This window comes from Danio aesculapii, chromosome 4 (genome assembly GCF_903798145.1).
Source record: "Danio aesculapii chromosome 4, fDanAes4.1, whole genome shotgun sequence".
Lineage (NCBI taxonomy): Eukaryota > Metazoa > Chordata > Actinopteri > Cypriniformes > Danionidae > Danio > Danio aesculapii.
Window position 1 is genome coordinate 17,980,243 of NC_079438.1, and position 26,921 is coordinate 18,007,163.

The following is a 26,921-nucleotide window of genomic DNA, read 5'->3' on the forward strand; positions in this document are numbered from 1 at the left end:
ACCAGTCGGAATTGTTTCACACAACTTAAATTTAACCCAACAAAGACAACCCAGATGGGACTTGAACCCACAATCCCCAGCTTCGAAGGCTGATGCCTTATCCATTAGGCCACTGGGTCAACGCTAGCCTTTGTCATATCTGATGTATGGCTCAGGAAGTTCTTGTAACTCAGAAAAACAGTACTTTAGGATCCCTATGCCATATTGCATTCAGACGATCTGGTGTGTACACCTAATGACAAAACAGCTTCTCTGAGGAGTTTTCCATTGTCATGTCGTTTTGACCTAAGGGTATGAACCTAGCTTTTGAGGGTAACACTGGATTGTCTTGCACAGTCAACTTAAAAGGAACTGCATCAAAGACAACCCAGTTGGTACTTTAAACCCACAATCCCCAGCTTCGAAGGCTGGTGCCTTATCCATTAGGCCACTGGACTGTTTTTATACTTACTGTGAACTGTAATATGCCTCCAGAGAGTTGCTGACACACGTAACAAAAACAACATGAACAAAGAGTAGATTGGATTGGTCTCACAGAATTTCTTGTGGCACTGCAGGTTCCTTCTACAGGGCTCGTTGGTCTAGGGGTGTGATTCTCGCTTAGGGTGCGAGAGGTCCCGGGTTCAAATCCCGGACGAGCCCTATGACTGTCATAGAAAAGCAGTGGTGCTGCGCTATCTATGGTGTTTCTGTGTTAATTGTAGAAGCTTTTGCTGTGACTTTAGTGAATGAACATTTAGTGGACTTCTGATCTAAATCAGTCTAACATGTACAATTATACAGACAAAAAAAGGAGCGGCAATGATTCGGTTGTTAGATTTGTTTATGGATCTTGAACAACCCACCAGCTTTATATGTAAGCACCATTTTTTTGCTTTGTACACAGTCTCTTCTCTGTAGGCACCATGCAGGATTCAAAATGGCCTTTCGCGTTAGGTATCTCGTTTCCCTTTTAGTCATAACAGGTAATATGCATGGCAATGCAGGAAGTTAATGACATGCAAACACATCTCAAGAAGGTTTTCACAGCTACCGTGTTTCATCCACCAAACATTGCTCCCAAATTGAGGTGAGACTTTCAAAGACAACCCAGATTGGACTTGAACCAACAATTCCAAGCCCCGAAGGTTGATGCCTTATCCATTAGGCCACTGGGCCATTTCGCCAATCATTTGTCATGGATCTTTTGTATGCCTTCAACAAGATGCCAACGCATGGAAAACTGCACTTTAGGATCTGGATGCCAGTTTGCATTCCGTCAAATAAGATGTGTGCAACTAATGGTCAAACATTTTCTTTGTGCAATCATCCACATTCGTGTCTCATTGGTCCTGGGGTATGGTTCTCGCGTATGGTGTGACTGGTCTTGAGTTTCAAATTCCAGACAAGGCCACTCTCATTAACTTGAAATCACAACCTTTCTGCAGCTATTTTCTTGTTTGCATTTCATCATCATCCACCTAACAAGAGACCATTAGTTGAAAGCCACGAGGTGTTTGAAGTCAAGATCTCCATTACCAGAGCTTAGCGGAACCTTTTAGGTTCGTAACGTGACAGTGAGATTCAAGCAAGATTGGGTGAATCTTTATTTGAAGTGTGCAGCAAGTCTGAGAATTCGAAGCTAACTATTGTCCTCAGATCATCACGCCTAAGTTTTGAGAAGACCAGTCGGAATTGTTTCACACAACTTAAATTTAACCCAACAAAGACAAACCAGATGGGACTTGAACCCACAATCCCCAGCTTCGAAGGCTGATGCCTTATCCATTAGGCCACTGGGTCAACGCTAGCCTTTGTCATATCTTATGTATGGCTCAGGAAGTTCTTGTAACTCAGAAAAACAGTACTTTAGGATCCCTATGCCATATTGCATTCAGACGATCTGGTGTGTACACCTAATGACAAAACAGCTTCTCTGAGGAGTTTTCCATTGTCATGTCGTTTTGACCTAAGGGTATGAACCTAGCTTTTTAAAGGTAATACTGGATTGTCTTGCACAGTCAACTTAAAAAGAACTGCATCAAAGACAACCCAGTTGGTACTTTAAACCCACAATCCCCAGCTTCGAAGGCTGGTGCCTTATCCATTAGGCCACTGGACTGTTTTATACTTACTGTGAACTGTAATATGCCTCCAGGGAGTTGCTGACACACGTAACAAAAACAACATGAACAAAGAGTAGAGTGGATCGGTCTCACAGATTTTTTTGTGGCACTGCAGACTGCTTCTACAGGGTTCGTTGGTCTGGGGATATTTTTCTGGCTTTGGGTGCGAGAGATCCCGGGTTCAAATCCCGGACGAGCCCTACGACAGTCATAGAAAAAGCAGCGGTGCTGTGCTATCCAAGGTGTTTCTGTGTTAATTGTAGCAGCTTTTGCTGTGACTTTAGTGAATGAACATTTAGTGGACTTCTGATCTAAATCAGTCTAACATGTATAATTATACAGACAAAAAAAGGAGCGGCAATGATTCGGTTGTTAGATTTGTTTATGGATCTTGAACAACCCACCAGCTTTATATGTAAGCACCATTTTGTCTTTGTACACAGTCTCTTCTCTGTAGGCACCATGCAGGATTCAAAATGGCCTTTCGCGTTAGGTATCTCGTTACCCTTTTAGTCATAAGAGGTAATATGCATGGCAATGCAGGAAGTTAATGACATGCAAACACATCTCAAGAAGGTTTTCACAGCTACCGTGTTTCATCCACCAAACATTGCTCCCAAATTGAAGTGAGACCTTCAAAGACAACCCAGATGGGACTTGAACCAACAATCCCAAGCCCCGGAGGTTGATGCCTTATCCCTTGGCCACTGGGCCATTTCGCCAATCATTTGTTATGTATTTTTGTATGCCTTCAACAAGATGCCAACGAAAAGGAGCCGGGTCACACTTTATTTTGATGGTCCCCCTTTAGATAGTCTGCTGACCGTAAGTTACTTTTCAAGTTCTTATCTGTTTACTTTCATCTATAGTATCTGTAGATTGTCTATAAATGTTCTTAGGCAATCAATACAATGTCTACAGCATGTAAACATTTATTAAACTTTCGGTAAGATAAGTGTCACCAATTTAGGTTCTAGATGTTCAACAATGTATCAGTAGATATGCAACAAATCCTCAACAAGTTTTCAGAACATTGACCACCAAGATGTTTGTTGTTATTGTCTGCATGTAGTTGTTATCCAGTTTATGAATAGACTTTGAGTAAACATTCAGATGCCTATAAGTAGCAACGCAAGATATTTTAACATGAACTTTAATTAAATATAAAATTAGGGTTAGGTACAATCTAAGAGTGTTCAGTTAACTATTTGTTGTATTTAACCTAACTTTCAGTAGACAGTTATTTTACTTTAAAGGGCACATAGTTTACCTCTTTTTTATGATTTAATATTAATATTATGGTTCTTCTGAGTGTGCCAGTTTAGGTTCAGTTTAAAACACAATTCAGATTTTTTATTATAATGTGTTAAAAAGTGTCATGTTGGGGGCGTGTCCACAGTTTGCTGATTTATGGGTGTGTTGCTTCACATGTAAATGAGTTTCGGCTTCCTGCCCAATGTAACAAGGGGGCGGAGCCATGAGCTCACCCGCTCTGTGTTTGGGCAGACTGAGAGAAGGAGCAGGAGTGAGAGGTTTAGCAATCAGTCGTACATGTATGACTCGGACACAGACCAAGCAGAGAGTACAAAATCATATGTGTCTTTGTACAGTTTTACAGCCAACTGTGTGCTAGTTTCAAGTGCCGAGCTTGTACACAGAAACTAATAACCATGCACACTGAATTAACTTTGACTGAGGCACCGGATGCATCGCTAGAAGCCGCGACACGGCACACCAGACACTCTCTGTGGCAGGGCAGAAACATGAAGTTTCCCGAATCGTCGCGCCGTTGTGTGTACCCTGATAGAAACCTATGTTTAGAATTCTAAAACGCATGGCGCAGCGTCAGGTGTAGCAGCACCTAGTTAAGATCACAGGGAGCTTCTGGGATCGCGAGAAATACAAACGGCTGAAGTATAAGGTAGACTCGATGAGAAGTACACATGTTTGCAAACCTACCTAAAGATACAACCAATAATTCCGATTAGAGCGATAATGTGGAGAATATTGCTCTTGTGTTGAGCCCAATGAGCCTTGCATCTAAAATAGAGCTAGCGTGTTCCTTTAGTGATATCGCTTCGACTCACGCTGAAAATGGCGGACGTGAATCAACAAACTGAGGATATGATGACGCGCCTGTCAATCAATATTGGTGGGCGGGGGGACCGCTCTCCTACGTAAAGTTGCGGTCAGTCTGAAAACCGCTCCAATTGCTCCATCGTTTTTATGTTGTTAAATTGAAAAAAAAGCACTGGGTGTGCTTATATCACCCCAATATGACGGTCTATACACCATACATGCACACATGTCTGTCCAAAAAGCTTGAAAAGTAGACTTTTTTTACCATAAGTGCCCTTTAATATTATAACAAATAAATAACAAGTCTGGTATATCCAGATGCTACTAGCTAACTATATGTATATATTCTACTATGTACTATACTACACCTGTCTTATCTGCCTCTGAGCTAACTTACCTGAACTGTCTCTATCAGATGTCCCGTCTGCATCATTCTCATGGTCACTAAAACCCATCTCATCCTCACTTTCATCAGGAGGAGCCAGTTCTTTCCTTTTCTTCTTTCACTTACCATAGAACATGGTGGTGTTCGCTAATACACTGTTCCCTGTATTCATATCTATTCAAAAGTAGTACTGCCATTATAAAACTAGATTTTATCCATAATGCAAATGCCATTAACACATGACTAATCAACATTATATTACTAGCATTCATGTTGTTATTGTTACAAATTAATAGTTCACAGCTGACCTTGCTAGCTAGCTAACCCATTGCAATATTGCACATTCCACTATTGCAGTGTTGCCATTTGGTAACACATACATTTGATGGATTTAGAAAAAAACTAATTTGATTCAAATAAATTTGAGTTGTGGATATGTCATCATGACGTACTGGAGGTGATGATTCAGATTTATTTTGTGGATCTGACATCATTTTATCCTTTGTTTTTTTGACGTTTACATTTGCATTTAGCAACTACTCACAATAAACGCCAGTCTGTCAGATATCACGCTACAGAAAAACACAGCATGTCATGTGACTTAACCAAAGCACATCATTGGCTACACTTAGGTCTTCTCTTTACAACAAATAATAATAATAATAATAATAATAATAATAATAATAATAATAATAATAATAATAATGTTGGTCTTAAAGAAACAGTGGCAGGGAAATTAACATAAACATCATGTTGCCATATGTTAACACTATACAGTAGAGCAGGGGTGGGCAAACTCAGTCCTGGAGGGCCAATGTCCTGCACAGTTTATTATTGTATTATTGTAATTTGTATATTTATTTATTTAATTATTTATTTGTTTTGCATTGCCAAAGGTAATACATTTTTGATGAAGAACTTTACTACTCATTTGCAGGCAGTGCAAGAAGTCATGTGGACGAATTAGGAAAAGTGTAAGGACAAAGTCCATATTTTCCTATTCCCATGCATGATCTCTAGTAGCCCGTCCTCTAGTATTCTGCATAGACATTTTTTCCACTCTGTGTTTTTACAGTAATACAACATTGCAGTATTTAGATTTTCACAACATCTCCATATGCGACAAGTGGATATGATGTTAGATGGCATCTCAAATAATAGTGCAACTCTGTCTGAGATGTCCACAAAACTGCGAAGTGTATGTGTGAGAAGCATGAGGAGATTAAGGAAGAAAAAAGGACAACGAATTGGTGGGATCAACATATTTTTAACTGAAACCATTGTGTGTGTGTGTGTGTGTGTGTGTATATATATATATATATATATATATATATATGTTGCTAGGCGGTTGCTAAGTGGTTGCTAGGTGGTTGCTAGGCAGTTGCTAAGGTGTTGCTAGGTGGTTGCTAAGGAGTTGCTAGGCGGTTGCTAAGGTGTTGCTATGCGGTTGCTAAGGTGTTGCTAGATGGTTGCTAAGGTGTTGCTAGGCGGTTGCTAAGGTGTTGCTAGGTGGTTGCTAGGCGGTTTATAAGGTGTTGCTAGGTGGTTGCTAAGGTGTTGCTAGGTGGTTGCTATGCGGTTGCTAAGGTGTTGCTGGGTGGTTGCTAGGCGGTTGCTAAGGTGTTGCTAAGTGGTTGCTAGGTGGTTGCTAGGCGGTTGCTAAGGTGTTGCTAGGTGGTTGCTATGGGGTTGCTAAGGTGTTGCTAAGTTGTTGCTAGGCTGTTGCTAAGGTGTTGCTAGGTGGTTGCTATGCGGTTTCTAAGGTGTTGCTAGGCGGTTGCTAAGGTGTTGCTATGTGGTTGCTAGGCAGTTGCTAAGGTGTTTCTAAGTGGTTGCTAGGTGGTTGCTATGCGGTTGCTAAGGTGTTGCTAGGTGGTTGCTAAGGTGTTGCTAGGTGGTTGCTAAGGTGTTGCTAGGTGGTTGCTATGCGGTTGCTAAGGTGTTGCTGGGTGGTTGCTAGGCGGTTGCTAAGGTGTTGCTAAGTGGTTGCTAGGTGGTTGCTAGGCGGTTGCTAAGGTGTTGCTAGGTGGTTGCTAGGCGGTTGCTAAGGTGTTGCTAGGTGGTTGCTATGCGGTTTCTAAGTGGTTGCTAGGCGGTTGCTAAGGTGTTGCTAAGTGGTTGCTAAGGTGTTGCTAGGTGGTTGCTAGGTGGTTGCTAGGCGGTTGCTAAGTGGTTGCTAGGTGGTTGCTATGCGGTTTCTAAGGTGTTGCTAGGCGGTTGCTAAGGTGTTGCTAGGCGGTTGCTAAGGTGTTGCTAGGTGGTTGCTATGCGGTTGCTAAGGTGTTGCTAGGTGGTTACTATGCGATTTTTAAGGTGTTGCTAGGTGGTTGCTAGGCGGTTGCCAAGGTGTTGCTAAGTGGTTGCTAGGCGATTGCTAAGGTGTTGCTAAGTGGTTGCTAGGTGGTTGCTATGCGGTTGCTAAGGTGTTGCTAGGTGGTTGCTAGGCGGTTGCTAAGGTGTTGCTAAGTGGTTGCTAGGCGGTTGCTAAGGTGTTGCTAGGTGGTTGCTAGGCGGTTGCTAAGGTGTTGCTAGGTGGTTGCTATGCGGTTTCTAAGTGGTTGCTAGGCGGTTGCTAAGGTGTTGCTAAGTGGTTGCTAAGGTGTTGCTAGGTGGTTGCTAGGTGGTTGCTAGGCGGTTGCTAAGTGGTTGCTAGGTGGTTGCTATGCGGTTTCTAAGGTGTTGCTAGGCGGTTGCTAAGGTGTTGCTAGGCGGTTGCTAAGGTGTTGCTAGGTGGTTGCTATGCGGTTGCTAAGGTGTTGCTAGGTGGTTACTATGCGGTTTTTAAGGTGTTGCTAGGTGGTTGCTAGGCGGTTGCCAAGGTGTTGCTAAGTGGTTGCTAGGCGGTTGCTAAGGTGTTGCTAAGTGGTTGCTAGGTGGTTGCTATGCGGTTGCTAAGGTGTTGCTAGGTGGTTGCTAGGCGGTTGCTAAGGTGTTGCTAAGTGGTTGCTAGGTGGTTGCTAGGCGGTTGCTAAGGTGTTGCTAGGTGGTTGCTAAGGTGTTGCTAAGTGGTTGCTAGGCGGTTGCTAAGGTGTTGCTAGGTGGTTTCTATGGGGTTGCTAAGGTGTTGCTAAGTGGTTGCTAGGCGGTTGCTAAGGTGTTGCTAGGTGGTTGCTATGCGGTTTCTAAGGTGTTGCTAGGCAGTTGCTAAGGTGTTGCTAAGTGGTTGCTAGGCGGTTGCTAAGGTGTTGCTAGGTGGATGCTATGCGGTTGCTAATGTGTTGCTAGGTGGTTGCTAGGCGGTTGCTAAGGTGTTGCTATGTGGTTGCTATGCGGTTTCTAAGGTGTTGCTAGGCGGTTGCTAAGGTGTTGCTAAGTGGTTGCTAGGCGGTTGCTAAGGTGTTGCTAGGTGGTTGCTATGCGGTTGCTAAGGTGTTGCTAGGTGGTTGCTAGGCGGTTGCTAAGGTGTTGCTAGGTGGTTGCTGGGCGGTTGCTAAGGTGTTGCTAGGTGGTTGCTAGGCGGTTGCTAAGTGGTTGCTAGGTGGTTGCTAGGCGGTTGCTAAGGTGTTGCTAAGTGGTTGCTAGGTGGTTGCTATGCGGTTGCTAAGGTGTTGCTAGGTGGTTGCTAAGGTGTTGCTAAGTGGTTGCTAGGTGGTTGCTAGGCGGTTGCTAAGGTGTTGCTAGGTGGTTGTTAGGCGGTTGCTAAGGTGTTGCTAGGTGGTTGCTAGGCGGTTGCTAAGGTGTTGCTAAGTGGTTGCTATGCGGTTGCTAAGGTGTTGCTAGGTGGTTGCTAGGCGGTTGCTAAGGTGTTGCTAAGTGGTTGCTAGGTGGTTGCTGGGCGGTTGCTAAGGTGTTGCTAGGTGGTTGCTAGGCGGTTGCTAAGGTGTTGCTAGGTGGTTGCTAGGCGGTTGCTAAGGTGTTGATAGGCGTTGGATAAATCTTTATAATATTAATTTTTAAGACATAACATTATTAAAATAACAAAATTAAGTGATAAAAATAAAAAGATGAAAGAGCAGCATTGTGCTAAATATAATAGTCCTTTATTTGCTTTATATCCTGCTCTATATGTGTTGTTTTATTTTCATTTATTGATTAACTTGCTGCATTCGTTATTTAGTGTTTGAATACTGAACTAACAGTCATGGCTTAAATGGTTATATTTTACCATCAAAATGTTGAACATTTTATATCATTATACACTATTGTTGCTGCATTATCATTGTTTAATTTTCTGTGATATTCAGAGAATTGAAATATATTATTTATTCCTCCTCCAGTCATTTTCAATCATCACGTTACATTTTGGTCATTTTATCTCTAAATAAAGTTTAGGCAGAGCCGCGTGACATGTGACCTCTAAATAAATAAGCTGCTGTGACATCTACCTATATTTAGCACCCCTGTTTGATAGAGCAGCATAGTGTTTAGTCATGCTGTTGCTTTCGCTTTTATGAACATGAAAAAACAGTTTCGGCTTTTGTTTAAATTTAATTGAACAAAAGGAGCCGTTTTCATTGCGTTACCAAGGCAACTACTGATGTGTTTTGTGTAATGTTTCACAGAGATTTGTCACAGCAGGTTATTGTTAGCCCCATAACAGTATATATCATAAGTAATAATCCATATAATGAATAAGCTTTTATTAATAACAGCATTTGGAAAAAATCCTCTGGAAGTGTGAAGGCGAGCTTCATCACATCAACAAATAATAACAACTGCCTGTGTGTGATTTATACCTTACATAAAGATTGTGTATAACATAGTGCCCAATGTTTTTTTTGTTGGTTCACCTTTTGCTATTGAAGCAGCTCTAAAAATGTTATTTTGATCACTATTTTTAGGTGAGAATTGGCCCCAATACTTCAATCACAGGTGAACAGTTTGCCCATGTGAATTGGACTGACCCCAAAATGGCCACAAAAGATCTCTTAGTAGCCGTGTTTGGAAGTAACACCCTTAGTACACACTGCTGCACTGGCAAATGTTCAAATGCCTTCAGAGACAAAGCAGCTAAGCCATGACTGGACTCCAAATAAGTCTCTGACATCATCGGTAAGTTTTTTTTCCTAAAAAAATATTTTGTAAATATTGTCGTATTTTAAGATATTAAAAACAAAAATATACAAATATAATTATATAATTACACTCAGGACTTTGCTATCTACTTTAAAACTATGTCAGGCCTTGAGATTTAGCATTAAAATAAAATTGTCAATTATTTCTCAGAGTATTGGTCACTTATATACAGATAGAAAAAAAAATAAATGAGACATTTAAAATAAAATAAGTCTGCATAAACGTAATAATTAAGTATTTATTATGGTCAGACATTTATACATTTATAAATCTAAATCAGTGTGTTATGTGGAGTCAAGTTTAATTTTTGCTTTATGAGTTATTAGTTTTGTTAAACAGTTTATAGTCATCTCTTAAATCAAATATAAAGTTAACATTTTTAAACAACCCGTGGCTGGTTTGGGTACTGCTGAGTGCTGTGGCTGGAGGGGGTGGTGGGGGTCTTTTGCTCTCAGATGTGTTTTGGGTCTAAATATGTTTCTTTTTCTTATCTCTGACAGTTTACATCAAAAATAAATTGAATGTTGAAGCCAGCCAAATAAGGAAGCCCATTTCCCATAAATGCACTGGTTAAGTGAAAAATGACAAAAAGACACCACAATTTTGTGTAATTTTTTAGAACTTTGTGTGTGAATATTTTTTATCTGCTTATATAATGAAAAGTGAATTCAAATTGATCAATGTTAAAACAACAGGACATACTTTTGTTGCCCTTTTTAAATCAATATTTTCAGAGGTTTGTGCACTAATGCTGTTCTCTAATATAGGTTGCACAAAAATTAAGGTGTCAAGGGGACTTTTCATAAGACAGTCACAGATACAAAAGAAAAGTGTACATTTAGGATTCCATTAAAATCCCATATACTTGTCATATAAGTCGTATTAGACAATCTGATGGATTCCTTTAGGTTTTAAGGTTCCAAAAACAAATAGGAATTCTAAATGGAATCCTATACAGAAATCCTATTGGAATTTCTAACATATTTTGGAACCTTTCCTAAAGGATTCTAATAGGATTTCTTCATAGGATTCCATTGAGAATTCCAGTTGGAATTTCCACGTGGGGTGCGTGCGTACAATTCTGAACAGTATCCCAAGCATAAACGTCAGACATACACTAGACTGTTTAGAGCTGACTCCAGACCTGTGAAACGGATCCACAATCAAATAGAACACACACACTTAAAGTATAATCTGTTTCTTATCCGAGGCTGAGTGCAGTCTCAGCCGTCTTTATCAAAACTGGTTAAAAACCGGTATAATCTACATTCAGGCTGTTATATCCTTACTACACAAAGTCTATCTTGAATAAAAAGTAGAATCACCTTAAAAGAATTAACCGTAAAAACAGCAAAATCCCTTAAGACATTTTAGATAGTATTAACTCTTAGAAATAACAAGGGAGACAGTTGCTTCCGGTCCTCAGCCCTCAGCTCCACTCAAGGTCTCCGTGACCTCTGACCTAGTTTGGTGGCTCCTGAAAAAGTTATAAAGAGACAGGCAAACGCACTGAACGTTCTTATATTAAGCAATGTGTTAACTTATTCATTAATAAAATCAATTCAAAGTTAATTACTCATTCAGATAATCAAATAATTATATAAAAATAATGAGAAACAAGATGATGAGGAAAGGATAAACGTTGATTCATGCTGAGATGGATAGGAAGGTAGAAATCCGAATCCTCCATGCTCTACAAAGGTTGGCTTACACGCCCAAACAGGGACTTGAACCCAGAAACGTCAGATGAAAAGTCTGACGCTCTACCGACTGAGTTATCCGGGATCACTGGGGGATTAGCTTAGATTTAAGCGCTTGTGACATGTCAGAGTAGCAGCGTGCACTGAAAAGTGGGCTGTACAAAACAGGTGGCAAGAGGCAGGTGTGATGCCAATGTCACCTTAAGGAATCCTGCCGTGACCCTGATTCGAAGCGGGGTTGCTGCGGCCACAATGCAGAGTACTAACCACAATCCGTTCACGGCGAGTTACCGGACAGCCGTCGTGGTCCCTGTGCGACATGTTCCTCCCTCTGATTTGCCCCTTTCGGTACAGTGAGCACACGCTGTTGTTTTTCTCTTGCTACCAGCATGACGCTTTTCCCAAGTAACGCTGGAATTGCAAACATTTGATGACTGATGCAAGTTTAAAAAGGAAGAGGACGAGCACGTGGTCTGCAGGACCCCAATGGATTTCTAATGCACCACCTTAACCACTCGGGCGCAACTACAAGACTGCCTGTGCTCTCCATGTCCTCATGCCTAGTACACGTGTTGTGCATCCAGATGAAACTTTCAGCAAGCAATAGCTCACTGGCAAAAGCTGTGGCTCCGCAAGAAGAGCCTTACACGCCCAAGCAGGGACTTGAACCCTGGACCCTCAGATTAAAAGTCTGATGCTCTACCGACTGAGCTACCCGGGCTCCATAGCAGTGCCTTGCAAGTAGGCAAGGTTTAGGGTTGTGGTCGGCGCAGACCTTTACGGTACACAAAAGTTTACCGTGAGGTGGGGTTTGGACTTGTGGTTGGTGTAGATGTTGCTAAAACACAACAGGTTACTGTGAGGTTGGGTTTATGGTTGTTGTAGGTGTAGACGTCAGTAAAACACAGTAGTTTGGACTCCATGTCATGTCGGAGACATTAAAAAGATCAAGACAACTGCAGAAGGTCTTTCTGTTGTTGTGGCAATAAATGGAGACTTAACCATTGAAACGATTCCTTCCATGCCTTAGAAGCGTGACTTGATCAATGCTTACCTACACAGCATGCTGGCATCAAAGGTCCCGTTGCTCATTTCGAATCCCAAGTCTTCTACACTTTAGGAAACGTAAACATTCAGGACGTGCCATAAGCACAGCCTGCACTAAAAGGAGGCAGGAGATTACGGGTGGCATCACAGAGTGCAACGCCAATGCCACCTTGAAAAGCCTGCCATGACCCGGATTCAAACCGGGGTTGCTGCGGCCACAACGCAGAGTACGAACCACTATACGATCACGGCGAGCTACGGGACAGCCACTGCAGCCTCGCTCTCTGTCATACGTCTTTGAAAATGGAGGGCCCCCAGGGCAGTCAGTAGTCGCACGCTGCGGTTTTATTTTTGTTGCTTTTCCCTACCAGCACATCCCTTTTGCGAAGAAACACTGGGGTTGCAAACAATCAAGGAAAGTCGCAAACTAAATCCTGCGCGCAGCCTGGACGTAGTCAGCAGGATTCGAACTTGCGCGGGGAGACCCCAATGGATTTCTAGTCCATCGCCTTAACCACTCAGCCACGACTACGAAGCTTGACCTTTCCATTGTGCTCTTGCCTGGCGCATTGGTCGTGCTGCCCGATGACATGTAGAGCAAGCAAGAGCTCACCAGCAATAGATGTCGCTTGTAGGGATGGTATGCAGTTTAACCCAAAGAATGACCAGTCTGTCAGACAAAGAAGAGCCGGAGTCAGAGATTTAAATAAATAAATAAATAAAGTTTACTGAAGATGGTTTGCAGTTACATCAGCAGAAGCCAGCTTCAACACTCACCATGAGTTCCTAGGGCGCTCTGCTTACAATCACAAATCAATAACAATTTTACTCTCACATAAGGTCATTAACTGCGTCACGCATATAGGTGTTCTAACCTGATTGGATAAAACACAGATAGACTAGGAAAATTTCCACGTGGGGTGCGTGCGTACAATTCTGAACAGTATCTCAAGCATAAACGTCAGACATCCACTAGACTGTTTAGAGCTGACTCCAGATCTGTGAAACGGATCCACAATCAAATAGAACACACACACTTAAAGTATAATCTGTTTCTTATCCGAGGCTAAGTGTAGTCTCAGCCGTCTTTATCAAAACTTGTTAAAAACCAGTTTAATCTACATTCAGGCAGTTATATCCTTACCGGCTGACAACACTTTCTCATCACAGCACAGACCTGCGTCCTCTTAAAAAAAACAGATGCAGTCGTCCTCCAGGAAACGGCGTTTCAGAGCTGTGCCATGCCACTGCTGAGCTGCACCGTGAAAGACATTGAAGTCATTAGGTGTTACCAAAGCCATGGTCCAAAAGCATGGCCAAAAGCACATTTCGCCTGGGCCTTTTGGAACTGTGCTAGCATCAGTCTTGAAAAGAGCTGTGCATAAAGCAACTCTCCAGAAGCAGATGGAGTGGGGAAAATGTGCCACAAAGGGACAGCCAAAAAGGACTGGGTGACTTGGAAAAAAAACTATCAAATCCCAATCTTGATGAGCCGTACAAGATGTTGCTGTCGATTTATTGAACGTTTCTCTAGGCAACATCAGAGTGTAGGGACTACAAAAAAAGCTAAATTGCGACTAGTCGCTGGACTTGAATTATTTAATAGGGGATTAAACACGCAGGCCCGCAACCAAACAACGCAAAAGCCACAGTTCCTCTCACAGAGAGAAAAAGCAAAATCAGCTGGCTATTCCGTAGTCGGCAGGGTTCGAACCTGCGCGGGGAGACCCCAATGGATTTCAAGTCCATCGCCTTAACCTCTCAGCCACGACTACGCATGGTGGTACCTCGTTGACTTTTTCTGCTGAATTTGGGCAACATTGAATGCAGCACAGTTGGGGCATAAATGGCCTGATGTTGTAAAAAGCAGCACAAGCATTGCTCGCAGTTAACAAGAACACGCTGCCGTGACCCGGATTCGAACCGGGGTTGCTGCGGCCACAACGCAGAGTACTGACCACTATACGATCACGGCACACCGCTTGCTCACCGATAAGTTTTGCAGCTACCTGGACACTAAGGGACACTGGTATGTTTGCGAGATTCAGAGGAGGACAGCATTTCCGTTAGGGGGCAATGAGCAAAATAAGCAAGTGGACTTTGTGGAAATACCAACCGACGTAGTCGGCAGGGTTCGAACCTGCGCGGGGAGACCCCAATGAATTTCGAGTCCATCGCCTTAACCTCTCGGCCACGACTACGCATGGTGGTAGCCCATTGACTTTTTCTGCTGAATTTGGGCAACAGTGAACGCAGCACAGTTGGGGCATAAATGGCCTGAGGTTGTAAAAAGCGGCACAAGCATTGCTCGCAGTTAACAGGAACACGCTGCCGTGACCCGGATTCGGACCGGAGTTGCTGCGGCCACAACGCAGAGTACTGACCACTATACGATCACGGCACACCGCTCGCTCACCGATAAGCTCTGCAGCTATCTGGACACTAAGGGACACTGGTTTGTTTGCGAGATTCAGAGGAGGACGGCATTTCCGTTAGGGGGCAATGAGCAAAATAAGCAAGTGGACTTTGTGGAAATACCAACCGACGTAGTCGGCAGGGTTCGAACCTGCGCGGGGAGACCCCAATGGATTTCGAGTCCATCGCCTTAACCTCTCGGCCACGACTACACCTGGCCTTGACTTGTCTGCTCTGTTGGCCGGATGTGGGCAACACTAGATACAGCAGAGGTTGGGGTGAGAAATCCAGCCATGGCCTGAGGTGACGAAAACTCAGCCCAGCATGAATTTCCGTTAATAGGTACGTGCTGCTGTGACCAGGATTCAAACTGGGATTTCTCTGGCCACAACACAGAGTACGGATCACTGTACAGTCGCGGCAAACCACTGTCGCTCACCCACAGCTGCCTGGTCTCTAAGTGACAGGGGCTTGTTTGTGAGTTGCAGAGGAGGATTGCAATTACGTATAGGAGGCTTGAAAGAAAAGAGAACAACAACATAAGTGGACATGCAAAACAACGTAGTCGGCAGGATTCGAACCTGCGCGGGGAAACCCTAATGGATTTCTAGTCCATCGCCTTAACCACTCGGCCACGACTACAGACATCTGCTTTCTCACTCCTACTGAGGTGGAAACCAAGCACAGGGTCAACAGGGGTAGAGGAAGGTGCACTAGCTCTTGTGCAACTTTTCCGTACAATCTCTGAGAAGCAGGGACAGCATAGCTCTCTAATCTAACACACTCAGCTAACTTCATGGGCACTCTTTCCACACAAGCTGATGATCTGAATTCAGAGCAAAAGCCACAGTTCCTCTCACAGAGAGAAAAAGCAAAAGCAGCTGGCTATTCCGTAGTCGGCAGGGTTCGAACCTGCGCGGGGAGACCCCAATGGATTTCAAGTCCATCGCCTTAACCTCTCGGCCACAACTACGCATGGTGGCAGCCCGTTGACTTTTTCTGCTGAATTTGGGCAACAGTGAACGCAGCACAGTTGGGGCATAAATGGCCTGAGGTTGTAAAAAGCTGCACAAGCATTGCTCGCAGTTAACAGGAACACGCTGCCGTGACCCGGATTCGAACCGGGGTTGCTGCGGCCACAACGCAGAGTACTGACCACTATACGATCACGGCACACCGCTTGCTCACCGATAAGCTCTGCAGCTACCTGGACACTAAGGGACACTGGTTTGTTTGCGAGATTCAGAGGAGGACAGCATTTCCGTTAGGGGGCAATGAGCAAAATAAGCAAGTGGACTTTGTGGAAATACCAACCGACGTAGTCGGCAGGGTTCGAACCTGCGCGGGGAGACCCCAATGGATTTCGAGTCCATCGCCTTAACCTCTCGTCCACAACTACACCTGGCCTTGACTTGTCTGCTCTGTTGGCCGGATGTGGGCAACACTAGATACAGCAGAGGTTGGGGTGAGAAATCCAGCCATGGCCTGAGGTGACGAAAACTCAGCCCAGCATGAATTTCCGTTAATAGGTACGTGCTGCTGTGACCAGGATTCAAACTGGGATTTCTCTGGCCACAACACAGAGTACGGATCACTGTACAGTCGCGGCAAACCACTGTCGCTCACCCACAGCTGCCTGGTCTCTAAGTGACAGGGGCTTGTTTGTGAGTTGCAGAGGAGGATTGCAATTACGTATAGGAGGCTTGAAAGAAAAGAGAACAACAACATAAGTGGACGTGCAAAACAACGTAGTCGGCAGGATTCGAACCTGCGCGGGGAAACCCCAATGGATTTCTAGTCCATCGCCTTAACCACTCGGCCACGACTACAGACATCTGCTTTCTCTCTCCTACTGAGGTGGCAGCCAAGCACAGGGTCAACAGGGGTAGAGGAAGGTGCACTAGCTCTTGTACAACTTTTCCGTACAATCTCTGGGAAGCAGGGACAGCATAGCTCTCTAATCTAACACACTCAGCTAACTTCATGGGCACTCTTTCCACACAATCTGATGATCTGAATTCAGAGCAAAAGCCACAGTTCCTCTCACAGAGAGAAAAAGCAAAATCAGCTGGCTATTCCGTAGTCGGCAGGGTTCGAACCTGCGCGGGGAGACCCCAATGGATTTCAAGTCCATCGCCTTAACCTCTCGGCCACGATTACGCATGGTGGTGGCCCGTTGACTTTTTCTGCTGAATTTGTGCAACATTGAACGCAGCACAGTTGGGGCATAAATGGCCTGATGTTGTAAAAAGCGGCACAAGCATAGCTCGCAGTTAACAGGAACACGCTGCCGTGACCCGGATTCGAACCGGGGTTGCTGCGGCCACAACGCAGAGTACTGACCACTATACGATCACGGCACACCGCTTGCTCACCGGTAAGCTCTGCAGCTACCTGAACACTAAGGGACACTGGTTTGTTTGCGAGATTCAGAGGAGGACAGCATTTCCGTTAGGGGGCAATGAGCAAAATAAGCAAGTGGACTTTGTGGAAATACCAACCGACGTAGTCGGCAGGGTTCGAACCTGCGCGGGGAGACCCCAATGGATTTCGAGTCCATCGCCTTAACCTCTCGGCCACGACTACGCATGGTGGCAGCCCGTTGACTTTTTCTGCTGAATTTGGGCAACAGTGAACGCAGCACAGTTTGGGCATAAATGGCCTGAGGTTGTAAAAAGCGGCACAAGCATTGCTCGCAGTTAACAGGAACACGCTGCCGTGACCCGGATTCGAACCGGGGTTGCTGCGGCCACAACGCAGAGTCCTGACCACTATACGATCACAGCACACCGCTCGCTCACCGATAAGCTCTGCAGCTACCTGGACACTAAGGGACACTGGTTTGTTTGCGAGATTCAGAGGAGGACGGCATTTCCGTTAGGGGGCAATGAGCAAAATAAGCAAGTGGACTTTGTGGAAATACCAACCGAAGTAGTCGGCAGGGTTCGAACCTGCGCGGGGAGACCGCAATGGATTTCGAGTCCATCGTCTTAACCTCTCGGCCACGACTACACCTGGCCTTGACTTGTCTGCTCTGTTGGCCGGATGTGGGCAACACTAGATACAGCAGAGGTTGGGGTGAGAAATCCAGCCATGGCCTGAGGTGACGAAAACTCAGCCCAGCATGGATTTCCGTTAATAGGTACGTGCTGTTATGACCGGGATTCAAACTGGGATTTCTCTGGCCACAACACAGAGTACGGATCACTGTACAGTCGCGGCAAACCACTGTCGCTCACCCACAGCTGCCTGGTCTCTAAGTGACAGGGGCTTGTTTGTGAGTTGCAGAGGAGGATTGCAATTACGTATAGGAGGCTTGAAAGAAAAGAGAACAACAACATAAGTGGACGTGCAAAACAACGTAGTCGGCAGGATTCGAACCTGCGCAGGGAAACCCCAATGGTTTTCTAGTCCATCGCCTTAACCACTCGGCCACGAGTACAGACATCTGCTTTCTCTCTCCTACTGAGGTGGCAACCAAGCACAGGGTTATTAATCGCTTAAAGTCTACAGGTGTCCAGGGACAGGCCCTACAATGGTTTAAGTCATACTTATCTGACCGTTACCAGTTTGTAAATATAAATGGACAGCCTTCACAAATCAGCCCAGTAAAATACGGGGTGCCTCAAGGATCAGTTTTAGGCCCTTTACTGTTTACAATATACATGCTACCCCTGGGAGACATTATTAGAAGACATGGGATCAGCTTTCACTGCTATGCAGATGATACTCAATTATATATTTCAACTAAACCTGACGAGACGTCTAATCTGTCCAAGCTAACTGAGTGTATTAAAGATGTTAAAGACTGGATGACCAACAATTATCTTCTCTTAAACTCAGACAAAACAGAATTATTACTTATTGGGCCTAAATCCAGTACACAGCAGATCTCGCAACTCGATCTACAATTAGAGGGATACAAAGTTAGCGTTAGTTCTACTATAAAAGATCTGGGTGTCATATTAGACAGCAATTTAACTTTTAAAAATCATATTTCCCATGTCACAAAAACTGCTTTCTTTCATCTGAGAAATATCGCTAAGTTACGAAGTATGCTATCCATCTCAGATGCAGAAAAGCTAGTCCATGCTTTTATGACTTCTAGGCTGGACTACTGTAATGCTCTGTTTGCTGGCTGCCCAGCATCCTCTATTAACAAACTTCAATTAGTACAAAATGCAGCTGCCAGAGTTCTAACCAGGTCTAGAAAATTTGATCACATCACCCCAATTTTATCCTCCTTACACTGGCTGCCTGTTAAGTTTCGTATTGAATTTAAAATATTGCTTCTTACATATAAAGCTCTAAATAATCTAGCTCCTGCTTATCTAACCAATCTTCTGTCTCGCTACAATCCAACTCGCTCTTTAAGATCTCAAAACTCAGGACTTCTGGTAGTACCCAGAATAGCAAAGTCGAGTAAAGGAGGTCGAGCCTTCTCATTTATAGCTCCTAAACTCTGGAATAGCCTTCCTGATAACGTCCGAGGCTCAGACACACTCTCCCAATTCAAAACTAGATTAAAGACCTATCTGTTCAGTAAAGCATACACTTAGTGCACCACTTAGGGGGCTTCCACACAGGTTATGCATCTTGCTGATATACACTGTGAACATCAGCTACGCTAATTATTTTCTTTATTCTCCATTTCCACCTGGGGATACTCTTCCCGAGGCCCTCAGACTATGCAGAGTCACTGATTCGATCCAAGACCAACGACGAGATGATCCCAAGGTTTCCATATCCTGGACCTGGCCGAATCCTGAACAACTACTGCGATGGTCATGGAAGAGTGGAGAACATGAGACTGTTTCCTATGACGCTCCAGAGACAGACGAGTCTTCGCTGAGGCCAGCTTCCAGCCTCCGCCACTGAGACTGCAGCTCTGCACAAGACGTTTGGCCAGCGGAGAAATTAAAATGGTCGTGCCCAACTGAGCCTGGTTTCTCTCAAGGTTTTTTTTCTTCACTTCCGCCTTTAGTGAAGTTTTTTTTCCCTCTCCGCTGTCGCCACTGGCTTGCATGGTTCAGGATCTGTAGAGCTGCGCATCGTTGGATTTGCTCTTCAATATTTGGACTCTCAGTAGTGATTATTAAACCACACTGAACTGAGCTAAACTGAACTGAACTTAAACACTACAAACTTAACTACACTGTTCCTATTTACTGTGACCTTTTATGTGAAGCTGCTTTGACACAATCTACATTGTATAAGCGCTATACAAATAAAGGTGAATTGAAGGGTCAACAGGGGTAGAGGAAGGTGCACTAGCTCTTGTACAACTTTTCCGTACAATCTCTGAGAAGCAGGGACAGCATAGCTCTCTAATCTAACACACTCAGCTAACTTCATGGGCACTCTTTCCACACAATCTGATGATCTGAATTCAGAGCAAAAGCCACAGTTTCTCTCACAGAGAGAAAAAGCAAAAGCAGCTGGCTATTCCGTAGTCGGCAGGGTTCGAACCTGCGCGGGGAGACCCCAATGGATTTCAAGTCCATCGCCTTAACCTCTCGGCCACGACTACGCATGGTGGTAGCCCGTTGACTTTTTCTGCTGAATTTGGGCAACATTGAACGCAGCACAGTTGGGGCATAAATGGCCTGAGGTTGTAAAAAGCGGCACAAGCATTGCTCGCAGTTAACACGAATACGCTGCCGTGACCCAGATTCGAACCGGGGTTGCTGCGGCCACTACGCAGAGTTCTGACCACTATACGATCACGGCACACCGCTCGCTCACCGATAAGCTCTGCAGCTACCTGGACACTAAGGGACACTGGTTTGTTTGCGAGATTCAGAGGAGGACAGCATTTCCGTTAGGGGGCAATGAGCAAAATAAGCAAGTGGACTTTGTGGAAATACCAACCGACGTAGTCGGCAGGGTTCGAACCTGCGTGGGGAGACCCCAATGGATTTCAAGTCCATCGCCTTAACCTCTCGGCCACGACTACACCTGGCCTTGACTTGTCTGCTCTGTTGGCCCGATGTGGGCAACACTAGATACAGCAGAGGTTGGGGTGAGAAATCCAGCCATGGCCTGAGGTGACGAAAACTCAGCCCAGCATGGCTTTCCGTTAATAGGTACGTGCTGCTGTGACCGGGATTCAAACTGGGATTTCTCTGGCCACAACACAGAGTACGGATCACTGTACGGTCGCGGCAAACCACTGTCACTCACCCACAGCTACCTGGTCACTAAGTGACAGGGGCTTGTTTGTGAGATGCAGAGGAGGATTGCAATTACGTATAGGAGGCTTGAAAGAAAAGAGAACGACAACATAAGTGGACGTGCAAAACACCGTAGCCGGCAGGATTCGAACCTGCGCGGGGAAACCCCAATGGATTTCTAGTCCATCGCCTTAACCACTCGGTCACGACTACAGACGTCTGCCTTCTCTCTCCTGCTGAGGTGGCAACCAAGCACAGGGTCAACAGGGGTAGAGTAAGGTGCACTAGCTATTGTGCAACTTTTCCGTACAATCTCTGGGAAGTAGGGACAGCATAGCTCTCTAACACACTCAGCTAACTTCATGGGCACTCTTTCCACACAAGCTGATGATCTGAATTCAGAGCAACGTGCTCTCGCAGGCCACACCACAATAGACAGCCACCAAGTGATATGAAAAGAACAACGAGGTCTCTGACAAACTGACAGGCATAAATGGCCTGAGGTTGTAAAAAGCGGCACAAGCATTGCTTGAAAGCATTAGTTGAAAGCCACGGGGTACTTGAAGTCAAGATCTCCATTACCAAAGCTTAGCGGAACCATGTAGGTTTGTAACGTGACAGTGAGATTCAAGCAAGATTGGATCAATCTTATTTGAAGTGTGCAGCAAGTCTGAGAATTCGAAACTAACTATTGTCCTCAGATCATCACGCCTAAGTTTTGAGAAAACCAGTCCGAACTGTTTCACACAACTTAAATATAACCCAACATAGACAACCCAGTTGGGACTTGAACCCACAATCCCCAGCTTCGAAGGCTGATGCCTTATCCATTAGGTCAAGACTAATCTTTGTCATATCTGATGTATGGCTCAGGAAGTTCTTGTAACTCAGAAAAACAGTACTTTAGGATCCCTATGCCATATTGCATTCAGACGATCTGATGTGTACACCTAATGACAAAACAGCTTCTCTGAGGAGTTTTCCATTGTCATGTCTTTTTGACCAAAGGGTATGAACCTAGCTTTTTAAAGGTAACACTGGATTGTCTTGCACAGTCAACTTAAAAGGAACTGCATCAAAGACAACCCAGTTGGTACTTTAAACCCACAATCCCCAGCTTCGAAGGCTGGTGCCTAATCCATTAGGCCACTGGACTGTTTTATACTTACTGTGAACTGTAATATGCCTCCACGGAGTTGCTGACACACGTAACAAAAACAACATGAACAAAGAGTAGAGTGGATCGGTCTCACAGAATTTTTTGTGGCACTGCATACTGCTTCTACAGGGTTCGTTGGTCTAGGGGTATTTTTCTCGCTTAGGGTGCGAGAGGTCCCGGGTTCAAATCCTGGACGAGCCCTATGACTGTCATAGAGAAAGCAGCGGTGCTGTGCTATCCAAGGTGTTCCTATGTTAATTGCAGCAGCTTTTGCTGTGACTTTAGTGAATGAACATTTAGTGGACTTCTGATCTAAATCAGTCTAACATGTACAATTATACAGACAAAAAAAGGAGCGGCAATGATTTGGTTGTTAGATTTGTTTATGGATCTTGAACAACCCACCAGCTTTATGTGTAAGCACCATTTTTGTCTTTGTACACAGTCTCTTCTCTGTAGGCACCATGCAGGATTCAAAATGGCCTTTTGCGTTAGGTATCTCGTTACCCTTTTAGTCATAACAGGCAATATGCATGGCAATGCAGGAAGTTAATGACATGCAAACACATCTCAAGAAGGTTTTCACAGCTACCATGTTTCATCCACCAAACATTGCTCCCAAATTGAAGTGAGACCTTCAAAGACAACCCAGATGGGTCTTGAACCAACAATCCCAAGCCCCGGAGGCTGATGCCCTATCCCTTAGGCCACTGGGTAATTTCGGCAATCATTTGTCTTGGATTTTTTCTATGCCTTCAACAAGATGCCAACGAAAAGGAGCCGGGAAACACTTTATTTTGATGGTCCCCCTTTAGATAGTCTGCTGACCGTAAGTTACTTTTCAAGTTCTTATCTGTTTACTTTCATCTGGATAGTATCTGTAGATAGTCTTTAAATGTTCTTAGGCAATCAATACAATGTCAACAGCATGTAAACATTTATTAAACTTTCGGTAAGATAAGTGTTACCAATTTAGCTTCTAGATGTTCAACAGTGTATCAGTAGATATGCAACAAATCTTCAACAGATGTTCAACAGTTTATTAGTACATATGCAACAAATCCTCAACATTTAGGTTCTAGATGTTCAACAGTTTATCAGTAGATATGCAACAAATCCTCAACATTTAATAAACTTGGTAAGTTACGTGTTACCAAATTAGGTTGTAGATGTTCAACAGTGTTTCAGTAGATTTGCAACAAATCTTCAACAGATGTTCAACAATGTATTAGTAGATATGCAACAAATCCTCAACAAGTTTTCAGAACATTGACCACCAAGATGTTTGTTGTTATTGTCTGCATGTAGTTGTTATCCAGTTAATGAATAGACTTTGAGTAAACATTCAGATGCCTATAAGTAGCAACGCAACATATTTTAACATGAACTTTAATCAAATATAAAATTAGGGTTAGGTACAATCTAAGAGTGTTCAATTAACTATTTGTTGCATTTAACCTAACTTTCAGTAGACAGTTATTTTACTTTAAAGGGCACATAGTTTACCTCTTTTTTAAGATTTAATATTAATATTATGGTTCTTCTGAGTGTGCCAGTTTAGGTTCAGTTTAAAACACAATTCAGATTTTTTTATTATAATGTGTTAAAAAGTGTCATGTTGAGGGTGTGTCCACAGTTCGCTGATTTATGGGTGTGTTGCTTTACATGTAAATTAGTTTCGGCTTCCCGCCAACGTAACAAGGGGCGGGGCCATGAGCTCACCCGCTCTGCGTTTGCAACAGAGTCTGACAGGCAGACAGAGAAGGAGCAGGAGTGAGAGGTTCAGCAATCAGTCGTACATGTACGACTCGGACACAGACCAAGCAGAGAGTACAAAATCATATGTGTCTTTGTACAGTTTTACAGCCAACTGTGTGCTAGTTTCAAGTGCCGAGCTTGTACACAGAAACTAATAACCACGCACACTGAATGAACTTTTACTGAGGCACCGGATGCGCCGTTTGAAGCCGCGACACGGCACACCAGACACTCTCTGTGGCAGGGCAGAAACATGAAGTGTTCCGAATTATCGCGCCACGCATTTTTTAATTCTAAACATAGGTTTCTATTAGGGTACACACAACGGCAATTCAAGTCTGCAGCGGTCCGAGGCGCCCAGCTGTCGACTTGAGTGAACCCTGATAGAAACCGATGTTTAGAATTCTAAAACGCATGCTAGTTAAGATCACAGGGAGCTTCTGGGATCAATATTGGTGGGCGGGGGGACCGCACTCCTACGTAAAGTTGCGGTCGGTTTGAAAACCGCTCCAATTGCTCCATCGTTTTTATGTTGTTAAATTGAAAAAAAAAGCACTGGGTGTGCTTATATCACCCCAATATGATGGTCTATACACCATACATGCACATATGTCTGTCCAAACAGCTTGAAAAGTAGATTTTTTACCATAGGTGCCTTTTAAGGTACATTTATCAGCTCATCTTTTGTCACATTGGGCCCATCAAAATGAAGTGAAAACCTAAGAAATGCTGTTGAATGACTGTAAGGAGCCAACATCACAGACAGCATGGCTACTAATCTGTAAATGTTCAGCAGATAGTCAACAGACAGGTAGTAGTGACACTGATGCAAGTATTTGAAGACAAAAACACAACAGCGCCACACGTACAAGAACATACAAATAAATACCAGAGTCATTAGTTCGTCCAACTGCTTTTAATTTATTGCTGTCAAAACAAAAATAAAATAAAAAAATTAACAGCCCAGGTAATTAAGCTGAAGAAAACATTCGGTTCAGGACAATTAAGAACAATTGTTGTTACATCCACAGTGGAATGAACAGCCAACTTATCCAGCATATGTTTTTATGCAACGGATGCCCTTACAGCTGCAACCCATCACTGGGAAACATCCATACACAATCATTCACACACATGAACTAAGGACAATTTAGCCAACCCAATTCACCTCTACCACATGTTTTTGGACCCAGAGGAAACCAACGCGAACACCGGGAGAACATGCAAACTCCACACAGAAACACCAACTGACCCAGCCGAGGCTCGAACCAGTGACCTTCTTCCTGTGAGGCGAACGTGCTACCCACTGAGAATGTTTTTTTTCATTGTCTTTAACATAGTAGGCTGAAAAATAACTAATTTTAGAAATACAATTTAGATGACGAGGTGACATGGTGGCGCAGTGGGTAACACGTTTGCCTCACAGCAAAAGGTTGATGGTTTGAGCCTCGGCTGGGTCAGGTGGCATTTCTGTGGCATACCATGTGGGCTTCCTTCGAGTGCTCCAGTTTCCCCCACAAGTCCAAAGACATGTGGTACACTGTAAAAAGTGCTACACTCACAAAGTTGGTTTTATATACTTTAAATAATTGCAATCTAGTTAATTATATTTGTTTTTTACCAAAAAATATCAATTTGCTTCTTCTTTACTTAAAATATATCAGTTTTTATATAACAGTATATTTTGAATAAAACTAATGCAATTGATTTGAGTAGATTTTTGTATGTGGTTATTGTGTAGAATAAATGTTATAAAAGTGAGTTGACACAGACAATTTATTAGAGCAGCTGTCGATGTGTGCAGGTCTGTTCATCAAACGTGATTTTAATAATTCTGCGTGACCCCATTTTCACTGCCCGCCACTTTGCAGCCAGACAGCATCTTCAATGGTCGACATAAACTGCTCGCAGCAGCGGATCTGATTAACTCGGCAAGTTGCAAATGTAGCCGAATGATAATGGCAAAGTCATGCTAAACTGCCGACTTCACTAGGCAGGTGAGGTTTTAGCTTGTAAATTGTACTGTAACGTCAGGTAACAGACTGCTCTCACATGGAAAGCTAAGTTGGCTAACGCTAACCAACGCTAGTTCATGCTAACGATTAAAAGTGATAGTCCTGAGAAAAAAAAGTTAAAGTAGTTTTAAAACACTTAGTAGGTATAACTAACGTTACAGAACGGATTAACAAGGTCTCTGGTGGCCGGTCAGGGTGTGGGTGCAGTTTGCTAGCGCTAACCTGGCTAGCTCACCTAAATAGTTATCAGCACATTTAGGATGCATATTAAATGCAGAAACGTATGGAACAGTAGTTCGTGTTTAGCGTAACATTAAGTAGCTTACGGTTTGTGTTTAAGAGATTTAGTCCATAAGTTTTTTGTTAATACTGCAAAGTTAATAAATTACAGATTTATAATTTATTTTAACTTAAATTACATTTATGTTTACAGAACCATTTAAAATGTACGCACCTCATTCTAAAATGCATTTTCTTGGTCTTTAGATACCAAAGGGATTTAGTTTATTTTGTTAAGAAAAACATTAGGTACAACTACAGCTATAATTATTTGCAGGTAAGTAAAACATGGGTAAAATTGCAAACAATAGTGGGCTCCATAGAATTGCATTTGATATCTGAAGATTTTTTTGTATGTGTGCAATGAACAAACAGTAAAAAATATCCTAATGCAGTTTCTTATTATCTGTCAGTCTTTTACTAAAGCTAACTGAAAACACTGATTCACTGAACTGTCAGTTGCCAGTAACATTAAATTTGGAGAAAGAGTAAATTAAATGTAGTTTCAGCAAAAATGTAATGTAAACTTTAATGTAATATGTAAAATGGCAATGTATTTATTTAATTTTGTATTATGACTTATGCAAAGTTTGGTGCAAAACGAAGATGACAGTTAAATTATAGATTTTATATTGACCATTTTCAAACTGTTTAATATGTAATTTACATACACATTTTTATGCTTTATAAGTTGCAAAAATAAACTGAAAATGTAATACCTAAATTTAAATAATTCCTTGATTGACAGGCAACCAAAATACCATACACTGTTACACTGAATAAAATCACA

The 26,921-nt window shown here is 43.3% G+C and overlaps 18 non-coding genes across 18 annotated transcripts; 1 reads left to right on the forward strand and 17 right to left on the reverse strand.

The window, feature by feature from the left end:
* Positions 1–46: 46 nt before the first annotated feature.
* Positions 47–119, reverse strand: trnar-ucg (transfer RNA arginine (anticodon UCG)). Its single transcript has one exon. It is a non-coding gene; the product is annotated as a tRNA-Arg (tRNA).
* A 451-nt stretch (positions 120–570) lies between these two features.
* Positions 571–642, forward strand: trnap-agg (transfer RNA proline (anticodon AGG)). The gene has a single exon. It is a non-coding gene; the product is annotated as a tRNA-Pro (tRNA).
* An 11,291-nt stretch (positions 643–11,933) lies between these two features.
* trnak-uuu (transfer RNA lysine (anticodon UUU)) lies at positions 11,934–12,006 on the reverse strand. The gene has a single exon. It is a non-coding gene; the product is annotated as a tRNA-Lys (tRNA).
* A 2,019-nt stretch (positions 12,007–14,025) lies between these two features.
* On the reverse strand, positions 14,026–14,107 carry trnas-uga (transfer RNA serine (anticodon UGA)). Its single transcript has one exon. It is a non-coding gene; the product is annotated as a tRNA-Ser (tRNA).
* Positions 14,108–14,235: 128 nt separating this feature from the next.
* trnah-gug (transfer RNA histidin (anticodon GUG)) lies at positions 14,236–14,307 on the reverse strand. Its single transcript has one exon. It is a non-coding gene; the product is annotated as a tRNA-His (tRNA).
* A 144-nt stretch (positions 14,308–14,451) lies between these two features.
* Positions 14,452–14,533, reverse strand: trnas-cga (transfer RNA serine (anticodon CGA)). Its single transcript has one exon. It is a non-coding gene; the product is annotated as a tRNA-Ser (tRNA).
* A 344-nt stretch (positions 14,534–14,877) lies between these two features.
* Positions 14,878–14,959, reverse strand: trnas-cga (transfer RNA serine (anticodon CGA)). Its single transcript has one exon. It is a non-coding gene; the product is annotated as a tRNA-Ser (tRNA).
* A 348-nt stretch (positions 14,960–15,307) lies between these two features.
* Positions 15,308–15,389, reverse strand: trnas-aga (transfer RNA serine (anticodon AGA)). Its single transcript has one exon. It is a non-coding gene; the product is annotated as a tRNA-Ser (tRNA).
* A 249-nt stretch (positions 15,390–15,638) lies between these two features.
* trnas-uga (transfer RNA serine (anticodon UGA)) lies at positions 15,639–15,720 on the reverse strand. The gene has a single exon. It is a non-coding gene; the product is annotated as a tRNA-Ser (tRNA).
* A 128-nt stretch (positions 15,721–15,848) lies between these two features.
* trnah-gug (transfer RNA histidin (anticodon GUG)) lies at positions 15,849–15,920 on the reverse strand. Its single transcript has one exon. It is a non-coding gene; the product is annotated as a tRNA-His (tRNA).
* Positions 15,921–16,064: 144 nt separating this feature from the next.
* On the reverse strand, positions 16,065–16,146 carry trnas-cga (transfer RNA serine (anticodon CGA)). Its single transcript has one exon. It is a non-coding gene; the product is annotated as a tRNA-Ser (tRNA).
* Positions 16,147–16,494: 348 nt separating this feature from the next.
* trnas-aga (transfer RNA serine (anticodon AGA)) lies at positions 16,495–16,576 on the reverse strand. Its single transcript has one exon. It is a non-coding gene; the product is annotated as a tRNA-Ser (tRNA).
* A 249-nt stretch (positions 16,577–16,825) lies between these two features.
* trnas-uga (transfer RNA serine (anticodon UGA)) lies at positions 16,826–16,907 on the reverse strand. The gene has a single exon. It is a non-coding gene; the product is annotated as a tRNA-Ser (tRNA).
* A 128-nt stretch (positions 16,908–17,035) lies between these two features.
* trnah-gug (transfer RNA histidin (anticodon GUG)) lies at positions 17,036–17,107 on the reverse strand. The gene has a single exon. It is a non-coding gene; the product is annotated as a tRNA-His (tRNA).
* A 144-nt stretch (positions 17,108–17,251) lies between these two features.
* trnas-cga (transfer RNA serine (anticodon CGA)) lies at positions 17,252–17,333 on the reverse strand. The gene has a single exon. It is a non-coding gene; the product is annotated as a tRNA-Ser (tRNA).
* A 344-nt stretch (positions 17,334–17,677) lies between these two features.
* On the reverse strand, positions 17,678–17,759 carry trnas-cga (transfer RNA serine (anticodon CGA)). The gene has a single exon. It is a non-coding gene; the product is annotated as a tRNA-Ser (tRNA).
* Positions 17,760–20,195: 2,436 nt separating this feature from the next.
* On the reverse strand, positions 20,196–20,277 carry trnas-uga (transfer RNA serine (anticodon UGA)). The gene has a single exon. It is a non-coding gene; the product is annotated as a tRNA-Ser (tRNA).
* A 344-nt stretch (positions 20,278–20,621) lies between these two features.
* On the reverse strand, positions 20,622–20,703 carry trnas-uga (transfer RNA serine (anticodon UGA)). The gene has a single exon. It is a non-coding gene; the product is annotated as a tRNA-Ser (tRNA).
* Between the last annotated feature and the right edge of the window lie 6,218 nt (positions 20,704–26,921).